Genomic DNA, 26,484 nt, shown 5'->3' on the forward strand with positions numbered 1-26,484 from the left:
GAAGTAAAAAACAAAAACAAAACAAAAAGTATGGTCAAAAAAAGTAACAAGCACTAAATATTTTAGATCACTGCAAGCAATGTTTTGCAGAGTACAGCCCTTTACCAGTTAGCCCTGGAGGTGAATTATTTGGAGGGCCACTCAAATGAAGACTTGGCCCGTATAATGAAAGTCTTAGCAGAAAATACAGTAGAAAGCCTTTGCAGAAACATATGAAGTATATATGTTTGGTTCGAGCACAACCTCATCCTCTCTGCTATCTCAAATCTTGGGCAAGGCCCAAATGGACCCAATATAATAACAGTTGTCAACATGGTCAAAACATAAAAGCTGAAACTGAATTCCCTTTGACTAAATCTACACACACTGGTTTGGAACTATTCGCTGAACAGCATGTGCACTTCATGATGGAAAAACGGGTCACTACTTCTGAGACTGGCATACGGAACCAAGAATGGCTAGAATATTTATATCCTCAAACTATGGAACGTAGAACTTGAGAGCCACGCACGTGCCACCTTGCTGACCACTGCTATTCAGGAAGTTTCATTGCTACATCCCTAGGAATAAGAAGCCCACAATGTTCATGGAGAACAAGCAAAATGCCTAGAATATTCAAACAAATTTGTTTTTTCTATTACTCAGGTTATTGTAAATACCCAGTTTCATTTCAAAGACATATTTTATAGCAAGTTACAAAACACTGAAAATAGAAGCGTCTCGTAATAAAGCAGGTAAAAACTTTTAATGTAGCAGTGCAATGTATCATCACAATATTTCAGTATCTGTCATTAGGTGATGCTCCCATATTTCTAAATTTAAGAATATCTAGTCTGGTCTATACATTTTTTAAAATACACAGTTAAATCAACAAACACTCAGAATCAGATTAGGAGTAAAAAACAGAAAAAAAATGTCCCTGATGAGCATGAATTAGCACAAACAAAAAAATTCCACCCCTCTCCCCAAGTCACCACAATATATGCAGATATGTGCTGCAGGACTTAAGTGCATTTCTTCTTTCTCTGTGTTCCATACATCACTGTTTAACGATTTACTTGCCTTCATCTCACGTAATATTTATTGCACAGAACTACATGAACCCTAGAAGAGATGCCAAGAAAGGGAAGTGTTTGCTATTTTCACCTGGCATAGAAATCAATCTGAAGTTTTTATTAAAAACAACATACAGTCCTCCACAGTAAAGTCGAATGTATTGCTGCCACAGTAAAAGGGGTATAAGAGGTATGGTTATCCTCACCTTACATTCTTTTTGCTCCCACTCACTTCCAGGACTCAGTTTTTCCTTCAATTAGTTAAAGAAAACAAGTTTCCATGAGCTATCTGAAAGCAGAGATGAGTTCTGCCTCCACTTTGCAACAATCTGACCAATTTGAAACTTTACCAGAACTCCCTCCCACATACGCCCCAACACACTAGTGTGATCACACCAAAGTAGCAACTTGTGCAGTATTTATCTATATATATTGACTCTCCCAGGAGCAGATGCTAACACAAGATGTCCCAATTTGTCTGTGTTAAGGAGAGTGAAAACAAACAAGTTGCTATTTTCAGTGTAGTCCATGGCTTGGGTTAATATTATGAAAGCATGGAGAGTGACTACAGCCAGACAAAAATATTCAGCATGGAAAGAAATAGAGGACTCAACTGAGGTACTCAAGATTGTAAAAGATGTAGTAAAAGTAGATTGGTCCCCTCGGCTCCTAAAACAGTCACTCAAATCAGTGGCAAGTAAATTAGAACAATCTAAAAAACCTGCTTCTTTGCACGCTCAGTAGTCAGTCTGGGGAATTTACTATCCAAGGAGTGCAGAGAGCCAAATACTGTAGTTATGGAGATATGTCAAAGTAGCCAAATATCAAGTTTCAGGGCATCCACTGATCACTGGAGGAGATAGGAAGGAAAGAAAAAATTCTCAGTGGTACATAACCAATTTGACAGTGTTCCTTTAGAACACTGATACCTCCTCTAACTCCAACAGGTAGATCGTGTGGGTGACCCCAAATGATGCTGATCTCCAGGAAATAGATTAAATAACAGATGGAAAGCACAACTGTGTACATTTCTGAGTTTCTGTATATTAACAATGAAAAAGACATTGCAGAGTTTGTGACTTGCAGAGTACAAACTGGTAATTGGACATAGTGTGCATTTATGAATATTCTTTGGAGCCAAATAGTTGCATCAGTGGTATGACTTGACCATTTGTTTGGGTGTTTGGTTAGGGGAAGAATTCCAGTCACTGTTATTTGGACCCAGCAGGCATCTCAAAGTCTGCTACTGTCTACAATTAAAGCACCAGGCAATGCTGTTATACCCAATGGAAATGCCAATTTTAGTCTGCAGGTATTTTTGTCTCAAGAATGACTACTGCTGCATACATTAAAAATCTTGGAATGGCAATCTCCCCTCCCCCGCCTCCAAAAAAAATACCCAAGCACAAAACCCAAAAGTTTTTGCAAGTGTAAAATATATTTTTGCAGCCCTCCTCTTCTGCTGTTCACTATGCCACAAATGACTAGGGTCTGATCATTCAAATAACTTAAAAGCCACCTGTGAAGTGCTCTTTGGTGGTGTATCTGGTAAAACTGAGACTCCCACAAAGTCTGGGATGGGCCATGAGTAGCCACATGGTGCCTTTAAACCAAAGGAACGTTAACAGCCCTATTTAAATCTATTATAATTTACAGGGGGAAGATGTCACTGTCAGCCTCAGACTGAAGTCTAGCAATACACGTTGGAAATACCTTACAGAACTCATCAGCTCTTTGTGAACCTAAATGGTGAGTCTAGAACATTTTCATTTCAGTGGAGAGGAAAAACCAGAATAGCGGAAATTGTTCATATGGACGTCGACTAAGTGACTGACACCCCCCGCCCCCCTGCAGTCTTCCTAAAAGCAAAGGTTTTCAGGGCACGAAGTGATGGCTTGCCACTTCACTTGGAGCCACTAACTGCTCTCTACCTTAAAAAGCAAGCACTATTTAGTCAGCTTTATTATTTAATCAGAAGATTAAATACCAAAGCACCACATTTAAAAGCTTCAGTCCTACAAGCTGTGCAGCAGATTAACAACCAGTTTCATCATATAGAGCCGATATACTCATCAGCCGCAATATTTATTTTTAATAAAATATGGTTAAACCTACAGCCAGATTCAAAATGCTGACAGATCATATCCCAGTTCGGTTCAATGCATCGGAGTTTTGACAGACTGCTTTGGCGTGAAAAAAGGTATTTCCGTAGCAGTAACAGTTTACCATAGAAATATGGAACTATTCAAAATGAAGTCATGTGTGTCTTTATTTCTATTCCCATTCCATCCCATTACCAAAATGTGTATAAACAGAATCTCTTTTCTAATTAACTTCTTCCAGCTGGATGAATCTCATGCTGTCATAAACACAGTGCATCTGCTCTGAAGCCACTTTGGTCACAAACACAATGAGTCAAGCAATAGGCAATGAGTTATCTTATTTCTACTGCACCTTATAGCCCAAAGCACACCGTAAACTATCCACACAAACAGCTCCCAAATGTGGAGAAGACTGGCAGAGGTGGATATCTGAGCTAACACAGCCATACATCTTTCATCACCTACACCATTCAGATTGATTAGAAGAAAAAACTCCACCACAAAAAATGTTACAGCCGTCTGAACCGAAGTAACAAAAATGCAGGAATTCTTGATGTTTAGAAATGGCAATCATTTTCATTTGTTCCAAAGGTACCAGCTGCATATGACAGTCTCTTCAGAATGAACAAGGCACAGGCAAGTAAGGCTGACTTGTGTAGGACAGAACAGACAAGTCTAAGTGTTCTTATACTAGATGGTTCAGACCCCTCTATTCTTGTCATGTAAATTTCCTTGAAGCTGGGAATTCATGCAAATCTACTGCACACAACTACCTCAATATATCCTTCTTCTCAATTTTCCAAGGCCACTCCTTCCTTCAGCTTCACAGTGAGAGACAATCGAACAGATTGACAGTATTTTCTAAAGCATACTCCAGTCACTAACCTGCAGCATGTGTACAAACCTCAGCAGAAAGTGAACTAGGATGTGTAGTTATGCAGTTTACAGTCACTGTTACTCAGCTGCTTTGCGTCTTACAGACATTTTTTCTGATATTTTGCCCATGACTCTTTAAAGAGATAGCAGTAGTTTATAGACCAGATCAATGTATTAGAAATCTTAAATTTTAAAAGAAGTATTAAACTTTTCGAGAGTCAAACTTGAGCATATGTTGAATCATAGAAAGTCTGTCCTAATGACAAACCCCGATCTGTATTCACATGGTCTCTCTCATCCAAGGCTTTTAAAATGCATTGAACTCCACACCCACCCATCCAAGAGATAGGTAAGCTTTATTCCATCCATTTTACACCTGGATATATCAAGAAATGGGGAGGTTATGCGATTCACTCAAAGTCATAAAGTACATACATGGCAGTCAGGAAAAGAATCCGAAGTCCTGAAGCTGTAACTACTAGACCACACTTCTACATTTAACACCAGTTACTTTCACAAGCTGGTATTACTGTGTGCATACATTTCCTAGAATTCCACCCAAGAGGAGAGAATGGCTAATGCTTCAACCCACAGCACTGTCAACTCTTCCTGAACATTTGCTGCAACTCAGTAGAATATTTTGTGTTAATTTCTACCGCAAGGATGTTAAAACAAGGAAACTTGATTTACAGTGATTTTAAATCACAAGTTTACTATTTTTATATAAGTACCTACTCTTTATCCTGCTCAGAAATTAAAATGTGAAAACAGAGAATTTAGTATGGTGACCTAACACTTGCACTTGTAGCATGAAGAGAATCTAAGGTATCTGTTGACTTGTGGAAAAATTCTTCAGCGTTTGACTTCAGGTGACTTCAGTAATTCAAAGTACACAAGTAAAGCATGGCAGAACAAAATTTTGCACTTTGCCAGCTTTGACTCAAAATCGTGAGTTATTTCAATTGAAATGTTTAATTGAAATATTTTAAACATTCACAGATATCTAAGGAAGTTTAAATATCTACAGATAGCTTGTCTAGTTCTATTCAGACATTATTTGTTTGTGAGGAAATAAGAATCCCATATGCTAAGGAGGTTTCTTTGTACAAATGTTAAAGGAACAGAAAACGTCTGATCAATATTTTAGGAAGCATGCAGTGTGCTTTACTATTAATTTAATTTTGTTCAAATTTGATCTAAAGATGGAAGGACATTTAAACTTATGCAGCAGGAGAAAAACAAACCAGACATACTATACATACCTTAATAAGTGGTAGAGAATATGAAAAGTATGCAAAGTCAAGATAAAGAAAATAGTTAAAACAATGAATATGAACCTTAGCCATTAGTAGCTAACTGAGGTAGGAGGTAGTTAATTTCTCTGCTTAACTGACAAGCTCAAAGCAGAGACAGATGTGCTCCTTATAAAATATCATGACTTTGCTGTTCTGTCTTCCAAATGAAAACTGCAAATCCGGTGGACATTACTTTGTGAACATCTAAGCAAGCAATGATTGTTCAGGGCAATATTACTCTGATTCGCCATCTGTTCCAATATACCAGGAATTTTCACCTGTCCACACAGATGGAGCTTTGACAACGTCATTTAAAAATACCTATGAAAGGAATGATGAAAAGATCCTGAAACAATCAAATACTATAGCACATGGCATGAATCCAACTGTAGCAATAATGCATATGAAATAATCAGGCCATTGTGCTAGTACTGTAACAATAGGAAAGATCTTCCCATTTGTAATCCACATAAAGACAGCTATAGATCAAGTGAAACAAAAGAGGGCTTGGGGGATGGGGGAGGGGAGAACCCTGCTCACAATATAAAATTTTTAACCACCAAATATCTTGTCTCCCAAGTCAGGTTTGCCAACTAAATAGCAGCAAAGTCAATCACTGATGCAGACTGTCACTTCATGACTAAAAAAATGGGAGAAATCTTTGTCCTATTCAAGCCAATGAGAATTTTGCCACTGACATCACTGGGGCCAGGATTGTACCCAGTGGGTTTACTTGACAGAGTAAGCAAGACAGTTAATTTGTACACACCTCAAAGTCCTTTTATGAAAGAAGGCTAAGGAAGGTACTTTAACCTCTGAGATACACTTAGATGCTTCAAGCATAAACTTCAGGACCCTATTTCATAATAGTAAGAATCATTTTGATATAAATGAGAAAAACATACAGTAGACTGGCTAAGAGCATTAGCTGGCTCTTTCTTTTCCTCTCTTTTTGTAGCTGGAGCCCATTTCATTTGTAAAGCTGTAACGGGGTCACTACACACTGCACGTGTGCCTCCTTGCATCCAGGTCTGGGAATGCAGTTCTCACTGCAACAGGTGCCCCTTGCTACTCATTGGCTGCTTTGCAATAGTCTTGCTTCCAGTAATTTGGCTCTCCTGCCAGGTCACTGTTTGTTCCACCCTTTCTGAAGTTACACAGTTCAACAGGACCACTGTCCAAATGGATTTCCAGACTAGTCAGCCTCACTTCGGTCTGTGCGCCACCAGCTCAGTGACTGGCAGGGGAACCCAGGCCTTCCACTACACTAGGTTCCAGCCCAGAGACCCTCTACCAGCAATCTAGGTCCTCGGTCCTCCTCCCCTGTTGCGGTTTCCCTGGGCTCCTTCCTACCAAGCCTCCCGATTCTTTTTCCTGCTTCTGGGTTCACCACTGGAGCTTATTCTACTTCCACGGCTACTTAACCCCTCCTAGCTTTGTGTCAGACCCCTTACCCCAGGACAGGATCCCACTGCATACTCTCCCTTTGAGGCTTTCTCCTAGTTCCTGATGACCTCCCTCCTTCCAGGAAGTGACTGCAGATTCCAGCCACCTTCTGCTTTCCGCCTCTTGACTTTATCGTGCTGGCCTAGCACTTCCCTGGCTGGACTTCACTCTCAATTAATCCTGGCCTCCCTTTCAGGTGATGTCAGGTGACCTACGCGGCCTCTTATGCCCTTGTTAACCTTACTGGCTGGTGTGGGGTGCATATCTTTCAGTAGGGCAAGTCTGATTAATTGCCAACCTGGATTCCACCAAACTGCTTGCGTTAGATCATTTCTATATTCACAGCCCTGGATCACCAGGCTAGGCAACTAGACACTTCAAGGAATGTAATATTACAAAATGCATTTAATATTACAAACATGCCAACCAGGAGAAAGTGTACTTGACTTGCACAGCCAGCTATGTAATCGTTTTGAAAAAAATAAGTGGCGGCTCTAAAGTAGAAAGCTCTGGATGATCAAAAGCAAAGATCTAACATCTCTCGTTTTGGGCAAAAAGAAAAAAATCAGATCATTCAACTTTTTAAGATTAAGTATGGAATGGAAACTAGAATACATTTTATTCTGTGGTAGTGAACAAAATGTTTTGTCCACCAAAAAGGAAACTAAAAATGAAATTAAAATGTCCATCACTGTAATGCTACTGTCCATAAAAGTAAACACCATAAAAAGAGCCTCGTGCAAATAACAGGAAAGTCCTTGCTGAGCCTCTAGCAAAGTCCTGGTGGAAGCAGCAGCTTCAGGTATGTGAAAAGCATTTGACAAACAGGGAGGAGCAGGGGGATAGATTTGACTATCTATCAAAAGTATAAATCTCAGGTCTCCATCAATATACATGACAAAATCTGAAGAGAGATAATCAGTCAAAAAGATACTGACTTGAGATGAAATGAGTGTTTTCAGGGACAAATGGCTCCTTATACAGAAACGATTTTGAGAGCAGATGGATAGAGGCACAAATCTCTAAGCAAACTGCAAGCTTGCAGGTTTTGCTTCATGTGTTAATTAAAAATTCTTGAAGATAAAAAGACTCAGAGTAAGAGTTTTCAGACTTTACTTTCTCAGATGCATCATGAAAAAGTGTAGCATGTCTGCAATCCTCAAGCATAACGACCTGTACAAATATCCTGCAGGCACATGGGACATTAAAATAAGATATTACACAGATATGCAGAAATCTTGATTGAACACCCCATTTATAGATGCTAAACCTCCAAGAGGGCTTGTTCTGCAGATCACTGTAGTGTGGAATTTAACATTTCGTAGCCAGAGAGTTTCATGAAGATTGAGGACAGACACTAAATTGGTAGGGAGACGACAGAGCAATACTGGCACTGAAGAACTTATCTTCTAATGCAACTCCTAGCAGCATAAGCAATCTATTAAATCTGGAGTGAAAGGCATTGAAGTAGAATCCCTCATGCTGGCCAGTCGGCATACAATGTCACTGGGAGTTTAATGTCTTTCCAGATAGTCCACATGCAGTTTATGCATCACAGAAATATGTAAGTAAGTGAGAACACAGGGCAAGCAGTCACCGAGTACTATGCCTGGAAATGCTTATAACAGCAGCAAGGGGAAAAAGCCTCGCATTTTAAATTCCAACAACATTTCCTAGACAACTTGCCACAAATGCTTTGGCGGAATTATTTATTAAAATACTGGAGACTGAACAGGAGCCACACTATGTGGTACATTCACAGACAGCAGATGTTGGCATCATCTATGAAATGTTTTCTAATTAGACTAGTGTGCGGGGAAAATCAGCATTATTCAGCTGCTCAGGATACATATTCTTTGCTTACTATTTGTGATCTCTCCCATTCAGCCTCAATTCTCTCTCATACCCACCAAAATTGCCATCCAAATCTTTCCTTCCTCTCTTCAAGGGGCTCCTCAGAAAGAACTACCTTGAAGTTATAAATGAGAACTTGTATAGTGCTCAGATACTACAGTAGCAAGGCCAGTATCAATACCTAAAAACAGAATACACCACCTGTTAGTGCTGTATTCCGGGCCTAAAGCACAAAGAGAAACCTACTGATTTAACAAAGGCTACTCTTTGTCCTTTAAAGAAGGGATCCTATAAGGCAGGGGTAGTCAATAGGTAGAACACGGGCCAAATCTGGACCGCCACATGCTTTTGAACAGACCCTAAAATCTTTTTATTTACTTATCATCATTATTGTATTTTATTATTATTTTCTCTGGAGTCTGGACCTTGACCAAGAAACGTGGACCTTGATAGAAAATAATTGACTACCCCGGCTATAAGGTTACCGTGAAGACATCTATTTCCTATCACTTTCCAGTACACAATTTATCTGAGGAGGATGGTTAAAAGACTAATATAAAAACAGAGACTATCCCAAATCATCTATACCTCAGAAGTTTAATTAAGTGAAGCAGCTGTTTCCTATCACTAGTAAGAGCCCAAAAGTGATTGGTTGGATGGCACCAAGATCCCCATAATGAAGTTTCTGGAGGCTCTCTGCTCTTGGTAGTGCAGGTTCCTGGAGAGACCAATCCTCCCATAATTGCTGTATATTACCCACAGGAAACATAGTAAATGAACTAAAACAGGGACAGCCATTACTGTAAGTCATTATCACTAACCACAACTGTCAGAACAATTCCAGTAAATCACTAATGGACTATATCGCCTTTCTTCAAATTTTACATACTATATGCAGCCCCAACATTGCAAGTGCTGCTTTCATTACATGTGGTAACCCAGGGAAAAACTGCGTACATTTTTGTCCAAGAAACAATTAATACTCATTCATATGTAAACGTTTTAAGGAGCAGCTTCACAAAAGCTGAACACTAACCTGACAAAAGAGATTGGGTCTATCAAGATACAACACTACACACTAATTTGCATACATCTGAACAAGGGGACTGCACAAGTGCATCATGGGGAAGAGCGCTGTCTATTAATTGTACACTTGCAGACAATGGATCATCATGGCTTCTGCATCCCATTCCCAGTTCAACCACTGACGTACTGTGTAAGTTTGCATAAGACAGTTCACTCCTGTCAAGTGGGCATAATAATGGTTACCTATTTTATAGGTGGGAGAGACAAAGAGAAGGACTGCAAGATTAATATCTTCAAAAGGATTACTGTCCTGCAAACAACAGCCCTAAATGTTGCTCAGGGTATTAATGCAAGTCATTTCCAGCAAAACCAACAAAAAATGAAAGATGAACCACTGAGGTTTTTCTTTTAATACTATTCTGTTCACAACTCTATTAAAAAAATCTCTATAGAAAGCCTTAATGTGCTCTGCCTCTCCAATTCTGTGAATCTTCATCTGCTGTCTTTTTTTTTTTTTTTTTTTTTTTTTTGGAGAGAGAGAGAGATGGATGCAGTAAAGCATGGGGCTTCCAGCTAGGGATTTGGCCAAATTACTGATACAGCAACCATCTGCCCATTGTGACAAAGTTCCTCCTCTACCTTAGTTGGTCCTGCGCTTATTGGCAGATTTGCTCACCTCAGTGATCTTCCCCACAGTCTGGATCAACTTGTCCTGTGTCTGATCAGGAGTTGGGAGGTTTGGGGGGAACCCAGGCCTGCCCTCTACTCCGGGTTCCAGCCCAGGGCCCTGTGGATTTGCAGCTGTCTATAGTGCCTCTTGTAACAGCTGCATGACAGCTACAACTCCCTGGGCAACTTCCCCATGGCCTCCTCCAAACACCTTCTTTATCCTCACCACAGGACCTTCCTCCTGGTGCCTGATAACGCTTGTACTCCTTAGTCCTCCAGCAGCACACCCTCTCACTCTCAGCTCCTTGTGCCTCTTGCTCCCAGCTCCTCACACGCACTTCCTCTCCTCTGGCTCCTCCTCGCCTGACTGGAGTGAGCTCCTTTTTAAACCCAGGTGCCCTGATTAGCCTGCCTTGATTGGCTGCAGGTGTTCTAATTAACCTGTCTGCCTTAATTGGTTATAGTAAGTTCTTGAATACTCTAGTGCAAACCCTGCTCTGGTCACTCAGGGAACAGAAAACTACTCATCCAGTGACCAGTATATCTGCCCTCTACCAGACTCCTGTACCCCACTGGCGTGGGTCTGTCACACCATTCATTATGTTTCAAAAAAATGATTCCTATAATTGCAGGGTTAAATACACAACACACTGAAAGTCAGTTTTAAACTTTAAAGTGCACTCTACATTTAAACCATCTGTAGACCAGATCTGAGATGCAATTCAGTAATGTATGATGATCTGCAATGGTGTTTTGCCAACTTGATTTCTTGTAATATTTCCTGCACTCTCAGGCTTGTCTTTTTATCTGCTGATGGTACCAGATGGCTTTCCTCCAAAGGGGAAATGATACTCAACAGACACAAGTCTCACCAGTGAAAGGAGAGCATTCTTCCCCTTTAACCTGACAGCAAAGCTGAAGAGGCTGAGGATAGGGAGGGGGGTGGAGACTAGTTCTGGTTAACAATGGGGATTTGAAGGAGATCACCTTTAGAAGGGGAGAACCACTACACTACACCACGCCAAAATGCAGACCCCAGGGACATCAAGAGGTCTGTTACAATGGCCAATGAAATTCAGTGGCCAACGTTATGCTGGAAGATGGACTAGATCAATGGTTCTCTGCCAGGGAGCCATGAGCCAGTTTAATGGGTCCATGGAGCCCCGCAGCAGAAGTCCTGGTGCTCTCCATGGGGCTGAAACCTGGAGTCTCGAGTCCTGGTGCCCTCGTGTGGCAGAAGCCCCCACCCCTGGCTGAAGCCCCATTCACCCAGTCCCGCAGGGCTAAAGCCCCAAACCCCAACCCTGCCCAAAGGATGAAATCTGGAGCCTACAGGCCCCCCCGGCCAGCTCTGCGGCTGAGGCCCCAAACCCCACCTTGCTGAAGCCCTGAGGCTCAGCTCTGCAGGGTAAAAGCCCCCGACCCCCCATGTCTGCAGCCAGGAGCCCCAAGCCCCCTCACTCTGGCATCTGAAGCTAGGAACCTCCTCCACCCCCACCCCAAGCCCTGGAGTTTTTAGATCATGGAGTGGGGCTCAGAAAGAAAAGATTGAGACTAGACTAGACTGGATTAGATGATCATCATCACCTCTGGCCTTAAAAATCTAAAGACTCAGCTAATAGTTTTGCTGGCAAAAAAGTGAAAGACACTGAAACAGGATCCTTCGCCCTCTTAGATTCTGTTTTGAAGTCAGCTAATTTTCAGCTGGCTTCATGTAAGCAATAAAGTAACAATAAAGTTAAATTATGAATGTCAATTTTAGGAATATACTAATATTTCTAACCCAACATTTTCTATATCCCATCAGAAGTGTTTACAGTGAAGCAGATCAAGATATCGAGTTCACAACAACAGAATGAGACTGCTATGAGGAAGTTTCTAACATGAAGAATGCAATGACATCTCATCAAAATCTTGCCCTTGACTATAAAAATTATTCAGGTTTCTTCTCCACAAAGTTGAGTGCCCTGACACTGCCTCCCTAGCTTTCAGTTTCCCTGCCTTCCCCAACCTTCACTGCCAGAGACTCTGAACACCCAGGCTCTCTGCCTCAGCAGCAGCCAAGCTGGAAGGCTCTTGTCAATTTCACTTCCCTGAAATTAACAGAAGTCTTCAAGGTGGGCAGTTGAGAAGCAGAAAAATCTCAGTTCTGTTTTCCTATAAATCCCTTCCCATGAAAATTTTTGCAGTTCACTTTTCACCCTCATTCAGGATGAACATTTTAATAAAATATGAAATTTCTTGCTAGAAAGGGTTTCCGTTTTCCAGTCAGCTCTGATTATTTATATCTCCAGAAAAACAGGGGATGGATTCAGAAACCATTATTTCAATATAGCTCCATAAGTGTATATAATGCCATCCCAAAGGCATGAATGAGGCTGGCATTTCCAAAGATGCCTTAAGAGACTTCGGTGCCCAAATCTGATTGCACTGCAGTAGGAGTTACACACCTAGATTCCTTGGACTCCTTTGCAAACCCCAGCAATAGACTGGAGGAAAAGGACAATGATCTCAGCAGCAGTCCTTTGGATGGGCTGGACAAAAGTTTGTTTCACCCTCCTCTAAGAGACTTTCCTCTAATAGAAAATCTGTTAAGTCCTTTGGGGCTAAACACACAACCACTGATGTATAATAGGCATCACAAAAATACAAGATATTTAAAGATCCAAGAACATTCTTTAAACAATGTACATTATTTATACTGGCTTCAGAGTAGCAGCCGTGTTAGCTTGTATCCACCAAAAGAACAGGAGTACTTGTGGCACCTTAGAGACTAACACATTTATTTGAGCATAAGCTTTTGTGGGCTACAGCCCACTTCTTCGGATGCTGGGAATTTATACTGGGAATTCCGAATTACTCTACTAGAGACTGTTCTAAACCCATTCCCAGCACTTTCTCAATGAATAAATAATAAAATACTTGCAAAACCCAGTTTTCAAAGCCACCCCACTTCTGCAATAACTTATCAGCCAGAGTTGTGATGAGTTTTAAAACAGGGCAACCCCATGGTAATGAAAACTACAATAATGCAATATCCTGCTAATTCTCACAGATGCACCAACTAACCCCCATACCTGAAACTTTGTCTTAATTTCATGCTAGCTGAAGTTAAATAAATATGAATACATGGTAAGAGGATTGTAAACTCTTTACTGTTTTGCACTAAAATGTTTTTCAGCCCACACAACAGAAATATAAATGCACAAGGGTCTTCTTTCCTGTCAATTAATAGTGTTCACGTACATTATGCACACACACAGTATATCAACTATTACAACTGCTACTGTCCTGTTTGATGAGAGGTGAGACTGCTCCCTAAAATAGCAAATACCTACAAAATACAAAGTGATTATAGAAGACATCAATGTAAAGAGTTGCCTCGTTCATGAAGAAAATGAGACTGGGTAGCTGCACCACCACATATTTCAAGCATTGGACAAATCACTCCTTAGTACACAAAGCTGACAGTTATTCATTTCATTAAAATGCTGTGCTGGGGTGATAAGTAAATGCCTTGATGTTACTCAAAACAGGCTTTTAAATTGCTACAGACTGACTGATGCGTACTTCACAGTAAGACACCAATAAGATGTAAAACTACAAACAGGGGAGGCAAATTTTATAAAGCATCTATTCAGCATAAACTCTGAATACTGAACTCAGTGGGGAAGGCTCCTTTAAAAAATAAAACAGCTTTTTCAAAACTTGTAAGCAAAAGTGATACTGCAGAACAAAGCAGTTACTGACTCTGCTCAAGATGTGCTTCTGCTTTATTAGAGCTCACCCATGTCAAAGACTTGCAATAATTGTTAGGCTCCTAATTTCAATAAAAACCTTGGGGGACAAAGCTGTTCTAGTTAAGAATCGGAGTTCAAAAGAATGCTGGAAGCAAATCAAAAGTGCATCTTTTTCTTGTTTATTTCAGAAACAGGCAACCAGATGCACAAACACACATGCAGCTTTTTAACTTTCCTTGATGTATGGTTAAATACACACCCACACACACACACCCCCGTAGTACTGTTTCTAGGTTAAAGCACAGAACTGGGAGTCAGAGCTGGGCTTTATTCCCAGCTCTGCGCTCTCTGTTCTTGGGCAACTCACTCCTCCCTTTGTGCCGAATTTCCCTTTTCTGTATCAGAACATTTACCTACTTCCAACAGGTGCACTGGAGGGTTAGTTTCTTTAATATCTGCAGTTATTTCTAAATGTAATGTCTTTTTAAACATTTAGCCTTTTGATTTAAAAGAACCACAACATTTGGCTAGTTATTACTCTCTTTTATGCCTTAATCAATTTGGTTATTTCACATGAAAAACAACCAAGTTATTTATTTTTGAAAAGTTGTAACTTGGCATCCTTAAGATGACTTCTATATAAAAAGCCAAATTTGGGAAGGCCATTCTACCTAGATCTAAAGCAAAAACTATTTTTGGGTTCTTAACCTAGACTTTAATGATCATTTGTCCATGTCATAAATTCATTAATTCAACATGATAGTCTCCATTCAGAAGAGTGTTTGAACTACAATAAAGAGTAGTGCATAGGTCAAGAATGAAGAGTAGGCGTAAGGCAGAGGATGTGCCCATGACCGGAACAAAACAAGGGATAAACGCAAATCAGGAATATGGTATATTGATACCACTGAAGTGGGAAGGACGAAACCTGAATTAGCAGTGTGCTCCAGGTCCAGATGCATTCTGTGGAAAAGTCTGCACAGCTAAGCCTACATTACAGTCAATGTTATCAGCTGCCAAACTTTGTCTGTGTATTTCATTTTAGATCATAGCAGGGTATCAAATTAGCACAACAATCACAATATTTAGAACAGTTTGTAGCTGGAGCTCGTGTTTGAAAAGCAAACCAGCCATTAGGAAAACATTCAAGAAAAAATATGTTTAATAACTTTCTTTTCAGAATGCAACCAATGTAACTGGTACTATGAACTGTTGGTTGGGTAGTAGCTTATGCTTTCTTTAGGTGGCTGTTGTTGCTGCTGTTTTTAATAGCACATAGTATGCTCTGACAGATATGAACTTAAGGGAGGCCCACAGCCAATTTTGACTTCTTATTTCTCCCTGTACCTTGCTATTGCAAGAGATCCTCCTGGGGGAATAGGAAATGGATGAACAAAGCAGACAAAACAATTGAAACCTAGAACGCTCCACTGATTCACTATATTTGAGCTAGCTAATATGTCTCCATGGGGCTAGGAAAGGGTCTGACTACAGTATTGGGCTAGCCGTTACAGCTCACTGAATGACTGCTTGGCACAATTAATATGCAGCCTATATTAGGAATAACCTATGTCACTACACAGACAAGTTCCACAAAATTCACCTAAATTATCTCAGAATGCCAAGCGCCAATACTTGATTTAACTTTAAAAAAAAAAAGATAAATGAAGAAACTTCATGGTGAAGCTTGTAGCATAAAAGCCAAGTCGAAGATTTCAGGTTTTTTAAAATGTGCCAGCTCTTATGTGATTCATTTTTTATTTGTAAAATTCCCAACTTATGTGACTTATTCAAGGGACAATGGTAACTCTAATGTCAAGGGATTTGCTGGATCATACCATCACAGTCATGTTAGTAACAATCAGCTCCTAAAAAGAAATACAAATTCAAAACCCAGGGTGATGCACCGTCTTTAACTCTGCCTGTTCTCATAGAGTATTACAGCTCAGCTGGACCTACCACCACACAGGTCCAAGACCCATAATATATCTAGACATGATAGCCCAAAGCAGGATTGGATGTTGACCATAACGCAGAATATCACTGCAGAAAATATTTGAGATGAACACGTTTCACCATAATTACTCCTAATCATCAGTCTAGCGAACTAATACTAATTAGTCAAAGCTGGTATTCTCTTTAATTCTATGTTGAAATATATGCACGTCTTCCCTAATTTGACTTTTTCTCTAGAAGTAGTCTTAAGGATGCCAAGTTACGACTTTTCAAAGATAAATACCTAGGCTGTTTTTTATGTGAAATAACACAATTGATTAAGTCAGAAAAGAGAGTAATAACTAGCCAAATATTGTTGTCTTTTTAAATCAAAAGTTTCAAATTATTATGGTTAAGTCACAGGTCTTCAAAATGGCCCTTACACATTAACATTCTTACAGAGCCTTAACTCTGGTGACAGGATCATGTGCATAAGTGTATCACCAATCCACACAGCTAACAAGACAGCTAGAAAGAAACCACAAATTTGGTTTTAGAAAGCTAATGCTTTCAGATAACCATAGTGATTAATTACAATGATTAAAGAACACATTTTAACCTCTTAAATCTCATTGATTTAAGCTCTATGCAAAGTCAATGTCTGGCACAAATAGCATGTTCTATATAATAAACCTTTTTCTTTATAAAGGGTGCTTTTTGGATCCTTATGTTTTTGAAGAAACTTCAATATTAAGTATGTAGGGATGAAAGGCAATCCGATGGTAATTTTATTCTAATAAACCTCAAACTCCATTTTTTAAGGGGAAAACACTTTTAAATACTGGAGTGATTGGCTGATGTCCATGTGCTTTCATTTCAGTTATTTATAAATAATAAGAGAGTATCTCTCTCCACTGCATGCAAGCTTTGAACTTTCCCAAAATCTCAAAGTATTTCAAAGACTGGCTTATATAGTTATAGAATTACATTCATATGAGCTATGAAGCTTTTTTCTGAAAAAACATGACTTTTATCATCTATTAGGTAATATTTGCGCTGGCTTGGTAGCCTTGTGGATAACTATTATGAGATACACCTGCGAGTGCTGGAGAGACAGCCCCTTTGAGTATGTCTACACTGCTATCAGGCACACACTGCTGGCCCACACCACCTAAGACAGGCTCATGGGGCTTGGGCTAATGGTTGTTTAATTGCGGTGTAGACGTTCCCAAGCTCTGGAACCCTCTCACATCGCAGGGTCTTAGAGCTCAGGCTCCAGCCCAAGCCTGAATATCTACAACACAATTCAACAGCCCCTTAGCCTGGAGCCCTGAAAGCCCAAGTCGGCTGGCATGGGCCAGCTGCGGGTTTTTAATTGCAGTGTAGACATACCGTTTGAGGAGAAGTGTCTCGTGTCATTCTGACACAGCCCCTTTAGCTGATAGTGGAGCACCATTTATAGGTTCTTAAAAGAAGCCCATGGAGTCAATACACATAATCCCAGCTAAAGGAAGGACACAGGGACAGATGAGGGTAATCAAGAAAATCTGGAGGATAGTCTGGTTTGAAATTCCCTAGGAAAATAAACTCAGCAAGGATAAATACATTCAGAAACTGGAAACACTTTGAATTATCGTGTACCTTTAGACAAACTATGCCAATCTCAGTGTGCCAGACACCCACTCTCCCTTCATTTAAATCACTCCCCTGAAGGCCCCCAAACAAAAGACAAACTTATGTATGAGTTTATCAACTTACTATTCCAAATCCCCTTCTGCATCCAGTCTTATCTTTCAGACTAAGCTCATGGAGCAGGGGACCATGTATGTGTATTTTATACTGCACCGGGCACACCAGCAGCGCTTAATAAATAGTAAAATGATGGTGGTGAAGAATTATGTATGCATTCTTGCTAAGTTTTAAAAAGCATAAGCTTTAACAAGTGTCCTAGAACACCTCGTCACTTCCAACCTCCTCCTTCACGCAAGCTAGCCCAAATTCATAAGATTTGCAACCTCAGAACTACAGTATCTTCATTTGTGTTATATGCCATCTGTGAACACCAGGAAAGCGAGAATCAATTTGGATTCCTGCCTAACACCTGAAATGAAGAGTCTAAAGAAATTCTCACTCAAGAGTCTAAATTCACTAAGCATAAATATGCTGTCTATAGCTTGAGGAGGAAAGTGTATAAATGCAGATGATTGAATGTTACACAAGGTCCTCTCCAAAACTAGTCTTTTTGGACGTTCAAAATTCTGCTTTGAGAGGCCATTTATGACACACAGAAGCAAAGGTAATTGCTTTAGCTCCTCTCATCAGTTAGTCGTAGGATGAATAAGTATCCTTTATCCGAGTCGGCCAATTTGTATGTGTCATTCAAATTGCACATGCGAAGAGGAAGACACAAACTGATGGGTAGTTTTTTCCCCCAAGTACAGTTAAATACCAACAATGCTATACGGCCTCTTGTAGTTAATGCCCAGCACACAGACATTTTAACCTAGTTTTCTGAATCCCTTCTCACTGTCTGCCTTCCAGTTCAGTAGACAATGTAGCATGGCCTTGTATTAGAAGCACACAGTAAGTTTGTGGCTAATAAAATTACATCACATCAGAAACTTATATGGGAAAATATTCCAAATTAATTGCATTTACTATAGCTGGTTTCTTTCAGTCTTTGCGGATTCCTTCATAACTATCTAAGGAAAGAAAATGACAATATAAGAAGTTGCTTTGGTTAAAAAAAACTGTATCAAAGTTAGGACAACAGCATGACAAAGATAAATGGGCCTCATACTGTTACAGTAACTGAATGAGGTTATATTGCCTTCAAATTAAATCACAATGTAAAGAACTTTACTCAGCAGCAGCTTTAAAAAAAATGTATACCACTCTACTTAAGCAAGCTTCAAACTGTGGTCCAGAAAGCCTGCAATCACCTGATGCTGGCTCATGGCTTCTCCTTCTTTCCATCTGCTTCTATGGACAGCCTGAGTGGGAATAAGGGGCCAGATTAGGAGTCTTGCTACCTAAGAGAATGGAAAGGAACAGGGCTGCACGCTAACGGCATGTCTACACTCACCGATAGATTGGTACTGCTGCAATCAATGCAGCGAGTATCGATTTAGCGGGTCTGGTGAAGACACGCTAGATCGATGGGAGAGCACTCTCCCGTTGATTTGTGTACTCCACCTCCCCAAGAAGCATAAGGGAAGTCAACAGAAGACACTCTCCTGTTGACACAGTACCGTGTAGCCACTGTGGTAAGTGGATCTAACTACGTCGACTTGAGCTACATTATTCACGTAACTGAAGTTGCATAACTTAGATTGATTTACTGCGGCCACAGTGTAGACCAGCCCTTAGGCTAAGCATACACCGAGAGAAAGGAGAAGCAAGCAGCAGAGAAACGCATGCAAAAGAGCAGGGGACAGATGAAAAAGAAAAAGGGCCAGGAGGGGAAATGAAATGAACAGGTCATTTTTCCTAAAAGGAAAAAATTTATATCGAAGAAAGTTAAAGCTACGTAAATACTGTACTTCTCTAATGTGACTTTTTCACGTAAACTACTGCTGTAATTCCCACAAATATGTTTTGTGATTGCCATTAGGATCAGGCCTAGGAGGGCAAGGGTCTGCAAGACAATCTCTCCAAGATCTGGCCACATGACAAAAAAGTTTGAAAATCTTTAGTTTCATGCAGATTGTTCATTACTGCATGTGGCTATTTCAGACTGATCAATAATAGGCCATCAGGAACAAGTTCTGTGGGGACCTGAGAAAGCAATAATAAAACAATATTTAGCACTAACCTAGTATTTTAGCTGTGTTTAACACATCGTACAAACATTAACTCATTTATCCTAAACACCCCTGTGAATTACTCAAGTATTATTATGCACTGTTTATTATTTATTAATAACACCATTATGAAGTGAGAGTAGATCCCTGTATTTCATTCACTCACATCTTATTCCCCACTCTTTCCCCTTCTGAATACTGAGCATGCTCCTCTTCTATCCGCTTTCCCTCTTATTGTTCTGGGGCTTCTCTGCTTCCACAACCACAGAACACAATTAGACCAGAGTCACACTAGCTCCACAGACATTTTTGGGCACTTGAGAGAATGTGTCCCTCAGCTAAGTTACACAAACTCCTCTTTTATTTCTAGTGTACATTATTTTGCAAGCTGGATGATAACAGTGGCTCATTCTGAGACCTTGGAGAACTGAAATATCAAAATTAAATAATACATATAGCCTTATAAAACCCTCAAAAAGAAAACCCTATCACGACGTGCACTTTTATCTAAGCCAGTGCATACTCATACCCCTTTATGTCTCCCCTTGGGAAGGACAGATAATCAAAAGAAAATAAAGCAGCACAGCCAAAAATCAATGATGCAGTGACCCCAAATGACAATACAGATAGATCCCAGCAAGCACAGATGTATTACGTTTAACACACATCTAGGGAGTGCTTCACAGAGTGCAATGTGTGATCTCTCAATATGAAGTTTTGGAAGTCAGAGAAACGATAGATAAAATGGTTTACACCCCAAACAGCATTCATTTAATCCACATAAACTGCAGGTATGTGACCTGAAGAAAACATTCACACACACTCTACACTGCCAGTTTAAAGGAACACATTAGCTCCTTCTCTGCCCATTTAGGGTACAACTCCTGGTCAATGACTGTAGAACTTCCCAGGGCTACATTTTCCAAAAGTAAATGCTGAGCGGACAGGGCTCTCTCCTCTTAGGACAGCACTTTCAAGGAGGTTTCGAAACCCGTTAAATATTGTCCATTCATTATTAGCGAAGCTGCTGCTTTTAGACAGAAAACAGGACTACGAGAAAGATAATGATCTATTTGCTCACCGTGCCAAAAAATGCACTAACAGGTAAAGCGGGACAAACTTGCCTGTTTAACTGTGAGAACCTGAGAGAAGCAAATTTTCACAAGTGAAGTGCACACATTTATCGATTAGTCTTGGAGCCTCTGCAAAAACAGAACAATATTTCACCTAATTTCTGGTCTTCCCCCCTTAACAACTATTGAGATCTTTACATGATTCTCTCTTACCTCAACCTATCCATAGCCCCAAACAACTCATTTACCTGTCCAGAGAGGTGGAAAACTGCCCTTGACCTACAAGTCTGATTTCCTTTTAAAGCTCAGAATCAAAGGAGCTACAGAAATAATGGAATTCCTTCAATTCACAATTGTGAAGGGCTCAGTTGGAGGGCGGAGAACCAGACAAATTCCCCCTAGTCTCTTTGGAAACCCTGTTGCTCTTGAGCCTGCCAGAGCTAAAAGGAGCTGAGGGTTGTATGCATCCAGCACTCTGTGCTGTTAAAGTCATAAATGAAGATTGAGCAGCAGCACTATGGGATGGTACTGCAAGAACCAACTGAACCATGCACACCAGCACTTGCTGCCAAACTAGCATTTGTACCAGCAGACACTGGTCAGCCCTACTCAGAGTAAGTGCAATCCACATGATGGCACAATCACTTGTGCACCATTGGTAGGAATTTTGCATACTACAGGCATGCCTGGAGTCCGCACAATGGTTGGGATGTCAAAATTTTCCTTCCATTTACAATTCATCTACATAAGTATAATCAAGCAAATCAATTCTCCATTTTGCACTCACATCATCTTTGCAGAAGAGATAACAAATGTATTACACGACTAAATATAGTAGAGTAATATGCTGCATGAAGGCCTCTGAGTGCTCTGGATTTTGAAAAAAGAAAAAATCAAGAAAGAAAAAGCTGAATCCACAGAAGAGGCTTTAGAAATTCCAGTGAGTGAACATTCCTAGCAAATTCTTCAAGCACCTGATTAGCATTTTACTAAATCAAGCTTCAATAGTTTATGCCAACTTGGGAGTGGTTTTTTCCCACATTACTGAATGTTTTAAGCCAATGCCTTTAACATTTACTTCCGTTCAGTCTGAAAGCAACAGAAGCAGTTGGTTTTCCCCACAGAAAACTAAAACAATGGTGTAGCCCTAGAGTATGAAATCAGTAGTATGGTCAAACTGCTATCCCTATGGGTGCTCAAATTCCTGTCCCAGAGTGCCTCAATGAACAACAACTACTCCCTAGAATGATCACAGTGCGGGTTATTTTCACACTGTGGGGAAAGAGTAAAAAAGGTAACATTTAGAAACAAAGCAGGAATTACCATAGAAGAGAGTCCGTGTCCCTCCACAAAGTCCTCAGAGAGCCACACTCACAGCACCCCTGAAGGGCAGAAACTTTACTGCATTTCTTGCTGGTTCTCTTCCAGTTTCTACCATCAATCAGATGCCACTGTAGACTGTAAGATCTAGTACTTGCCAATGTGATTTCCCAGGAACGTTTTCAGAGCAAAGAGAACATTGCCAGGAGTAACCGTTGTCTCCTTTTAGTCCCCTCTCATACATAAGAAGAAGGGGTAAAGGATGAGCCTGGACTCTGCTGGGTGAACTATAGCCCATGGATCTGATAATGGTATATGACAGAGACTGGTTAGGGAGACACACACAGTACTCCTTTAAAAACGTTGTTACATAGCATCTCCCTTGGGAACCACCAACTCTCCTGATTGTGCCTTGTAGAAGAAGGTAGTTAAATACAGTGGATAACCACGTCAATTCTTAGATAATGTTTTCACTTCTTAGCTCATAGAGCCGTACTACAACCAGCCTTTACCAGGACTTAAAATAAACATGCAGTAGGCTGAAGTATTTAATATATCAATGACAGGGTCAAAATGGTGCTTCATATTGGCAAGAATTCCACAAGGCTGACTATAGTACCAATGTTTTCTCAGGAGCTCTGCCACAGTCTTCTCAATTTCATTTTATTTTTTAAATATTTAAGTTCTCTTACTGTCACCTTCATAGTTGATTCAGACACTTGAGCTATCTCTGCCAAATGGCCTGGCATCACAGCCTCTCTGCAGCGCACACCCTCAGGAAGCAGGTCCTGAGCATCTCAAAATTCACAGACTTTTGTCAGAAACACATTTGGTATAATTTGCTAGCTCCTTCTGGTTTCTATGGACCATTCACCAGCTTCCACAGCTTCTTGGCAGTAATATCACACTAATTACTTTCTTTGACGACAAGTATGTTGAAATCCTTTAATATTTTCTATGCCAATATCTATTTTTGACCTAAGGATTCTCACTTGAAAAGTTCTGAATATCTTGAAAGTTTTTGATTTCTTGCCATTTTTCTTATGCTCTGACACCACATTTCTGCACATACCTCAGAGTTATCTCTAGTTTGCAACGTGCCCTTCCATGTTCTGCCATGACATTGTTTCCTCTGGGTTTCCAACACATTTCAAATAACTTCTCACTCTATGTAATTTGTTTATACATTTTTGTTTTTAATGTTTTAATTAAAAAAATCCTTATATTTTGCAATCAGTCCCTGGAAGATGTTCTCTCTAGTTCGGAAGATGTTTCCCTTTTCCCTAGAAGGCTGGAGGGTCGACTGGAAAATGTTTTGAAGAGCATTTTATTTAATGCAGCTACAGTATTAATTTATATGAAGGTAATAAGAAGAAACTGACTTGTGGTGGATGAATGACTGGAACCCCACAGTTCCAAAGTTTCAACTAATTGTAGGACTAAGAGTTAGCTTTAGTTTTAATATCTAGGCCAGCATATTTAGTGGGTGTTGTTGCAACTCTTCCCATATATGCTGTAACAGTTTCTTCCACACTTAAAAAAAACTGCTCTGAAAAAGCAAGCAGAAATCACTACATAGGTGTTGAAGTATTTATTTCCATTTGAACTGGAATTTTAAGTGTCGACTTGCATTGCGTTTTACTACTCTGAACAACACGAAGTAAATCTCACACTATGGACGTATGTGAAAATAAAAATCTCAGAGAACTGTAAGACAACCTGCATTTTTTAAGTGACTATATAAAAAAAGTTATACTTCACGTGAATCCCTAACAGCTATTTCATCTTCATATAACCTTTGAAAGTCTCCGGAAATGTGAGGGCTCATTCAAAATAAATAATATAGTAACAAGCCTGACAATGATTCAGCTCAGCATTTTACATTGGCTGACTGATTACAATGGCCTACGGTGAAGCACAAGTCAGGCAAGAAAGCTACCTGTACTTCATCAACCAAAAAGGGCACCACCTTCTGTAAGACGAACGGCTACCAGGGAAAATTCTATCAAGTACCAAAGTTTACCAAATTCATTTTTAGTTAAAGTATATTTTTAGAACAGATAAACAGCAGCATTTTTATTAACTAGATTTAAAATGCAAACAACTCTCTTAATTCTAAACCTCACATTATCTGTTACAGTAAGAGATCACAACTCAACAAAATATCGAGTTGAGTGTCAACTGGGCATATTTTGAGAGAGAGAGAAATAATAGCAGCACAGATGTTTCTCCAATTGATCTATTAAATAAGCCTGAAGAACCCTTTAATATTTTATACATTGTAGACACACACACGTACAGGAATACTCTGACCCGCCTTCTGAAAAGGATCATCCTTACTGTGAAATCAGACTGCTATCAAGAATAAAAGTCATGAGTCAACAGAAGTTAATCACCACAATGAAACTTTGTCCCAGGAAAGACCAAAGTAACAAATACCTCTGTAAGGTGCTTGACCTGATTATTTCTAAAAACGTTCATCAGATGAAACATACAAGATATTTAAGGGGTGCCTTCATTGCACTGTTTTAGGGCCATTTAAAGATCTGGTTGATAATTTCCTCTCTATGCACTTATCAGAATTGTATTTTAGAGGACCTGTAAGAGGAAATTATTTGCATTTTTTTCCAGAAAACGCCAAATTTATAACATTACTTAACACTTGCTTTCTATCCTTATGATATTGGAACAAAAGTTTATTCAGACTAATAGGCACTCCTTGTTCTTTATCAGTGCACTCAATTTCAATTAGGGTTCACCTCCAAGATATTAAACCTATTGCACTGTTTCTGTAGAATGTAATAACATTCTTGATTATAAAGGTTAACAACAAATGGAACTTAAAGGAAAATCATTAGCTTGTGCTTTAGACCGGTGAATTTCTGAATGCCACCAGGGATCCCAAGGGAAATTGTGGCCTGCCCATACTTCATCACCCATCTAAAAACTGTATTTTTAATTTCCTGTAAAAGCTTTTTACATAGTCTTGGCTACAACACAAAATTATCTTTAGGAACAAATCTCAGCCTACAAATGAAAATTTCTCTATGAAATACTGCCCCCTTGTGTCAGCCTATAGTTTACGATGGCTGGGGTGTGGAAACATACTAAGTTATAGAAGTTTGTGTTTCTTTGAAACCCAAGCCTTTTCTACACAAATATAGACTCATAGAATTTACGGTCAGAAGGGACCATCATGGTCATCTTCTAGTCCGACCTCCTACACATTGCAAGCCACAGAACCTCAACAACTCCTGAAATAGACCCCTAACCTCCGGCAGAGTTACTGAAGTCCTCAAATCAGGGTTTAAAGAAAGACTTCAAGTTACAGAGAATTCACCATTTACACTATTTTAAACCTGCAAGTGACCCATGCCCCATGCTACAGAGGAAGGCAAAAACCAGCAGGGGAAAATTCCTTCCCAAGCCCAAATATGGCTATCAGTTAGTTAGATCCTGAGCGTGAGATCATATGACTATATCCTGAATGAAAGGAAATGCCTGAAGAGCCACAGCTTTGTGACACTGTTCCACGGGATTTTGCTCCTTTTCACCCTAATGTTTTTGTGTATATTTCCATTTTTAATGCCTGGCAGCACAGCATCATTTTGTACAGAAAAGTGTTAAACATAAACGAGGAATAAATTCCAGTGCGCATGCTGATTAGTTAGATCTCATTTGAATGAGAAAAACAGATTGAATGCGCTTGTTTCAAACCTCCCATATACACACAGTTGAAATCATTGAGTTCCTAGAGCTCTGAGACCATGTAACTTGGTATCTGAGGCAAACTTTCAAAACTACAATTCCCTATGGATGGAGAGTAACAGAGATCATCTACTTTATAAATAGATGAAGTCCTCTATAGTTAGACTGAGAAAAACAGAACTAAGGAGAAGTCTTGGGGCTGCCTTTTGAGTTTTGGTTAAAAAAATAGATTTCAGTTTTAGATGTATTTAAGGGTATTAGTAATTCCGGTCTGTTGATCTAGTCTTTTCTACACACTTAGCATAGGCAAGTGAAAAGCAGGGTATCATTCTATGTCTCACACGGACAGAAAAAAGAAGAAAGATTTAGTGACATAAGTAGAGCAGAAATCCAAAGGCAAATAGAATAAAGAACAAAAGCTGAATAGGTTCTTTTTGCACATACATTGGTTACGTAGAAGATATTCCACAAGGAATAAACAGTACTGAGGACAACAGGTACAGCAGTATACTGCTTCATACAACTGGGGGACAGCCCTTGTACATGTCAGCTTTAGGTTGAACACCACAGAATCAACTACAA

At 39.8% G+C, this 26,484-nt stretch overlaps 1 protein-coding gene across 6 annotated transcripts in view; it reads right to left on the reverse strand.

The window, feature by feature from the left end:
• The window catches only part of GOSR1 (golgi SNAP receptor complex member 1), a 108,509-nt gene that overhangs the window by 68,065 nt on the left and 13,960 nt on the right, over positions 1-26,484 (reverse strand). The gene's annotated exons all lie outside the window — the stretch shown is intronic.

The sequence above is a fragment of the Gopherus flavomarginatus genome, chromosome 19 (assembly GCF_025201925.1).
Source record: "Gopherus flavomarginatus isolate rGopFla2 chromosome 19, rGopFla2.mat.asm, whole genome shotgun sequence".
Taxonomy (NCBI): domain Eukaryota; kingdom Metazoa; phylum Chordata; order Testudines; family Testudinidae; genus Gopherus; species Gopherus flavomarginatus.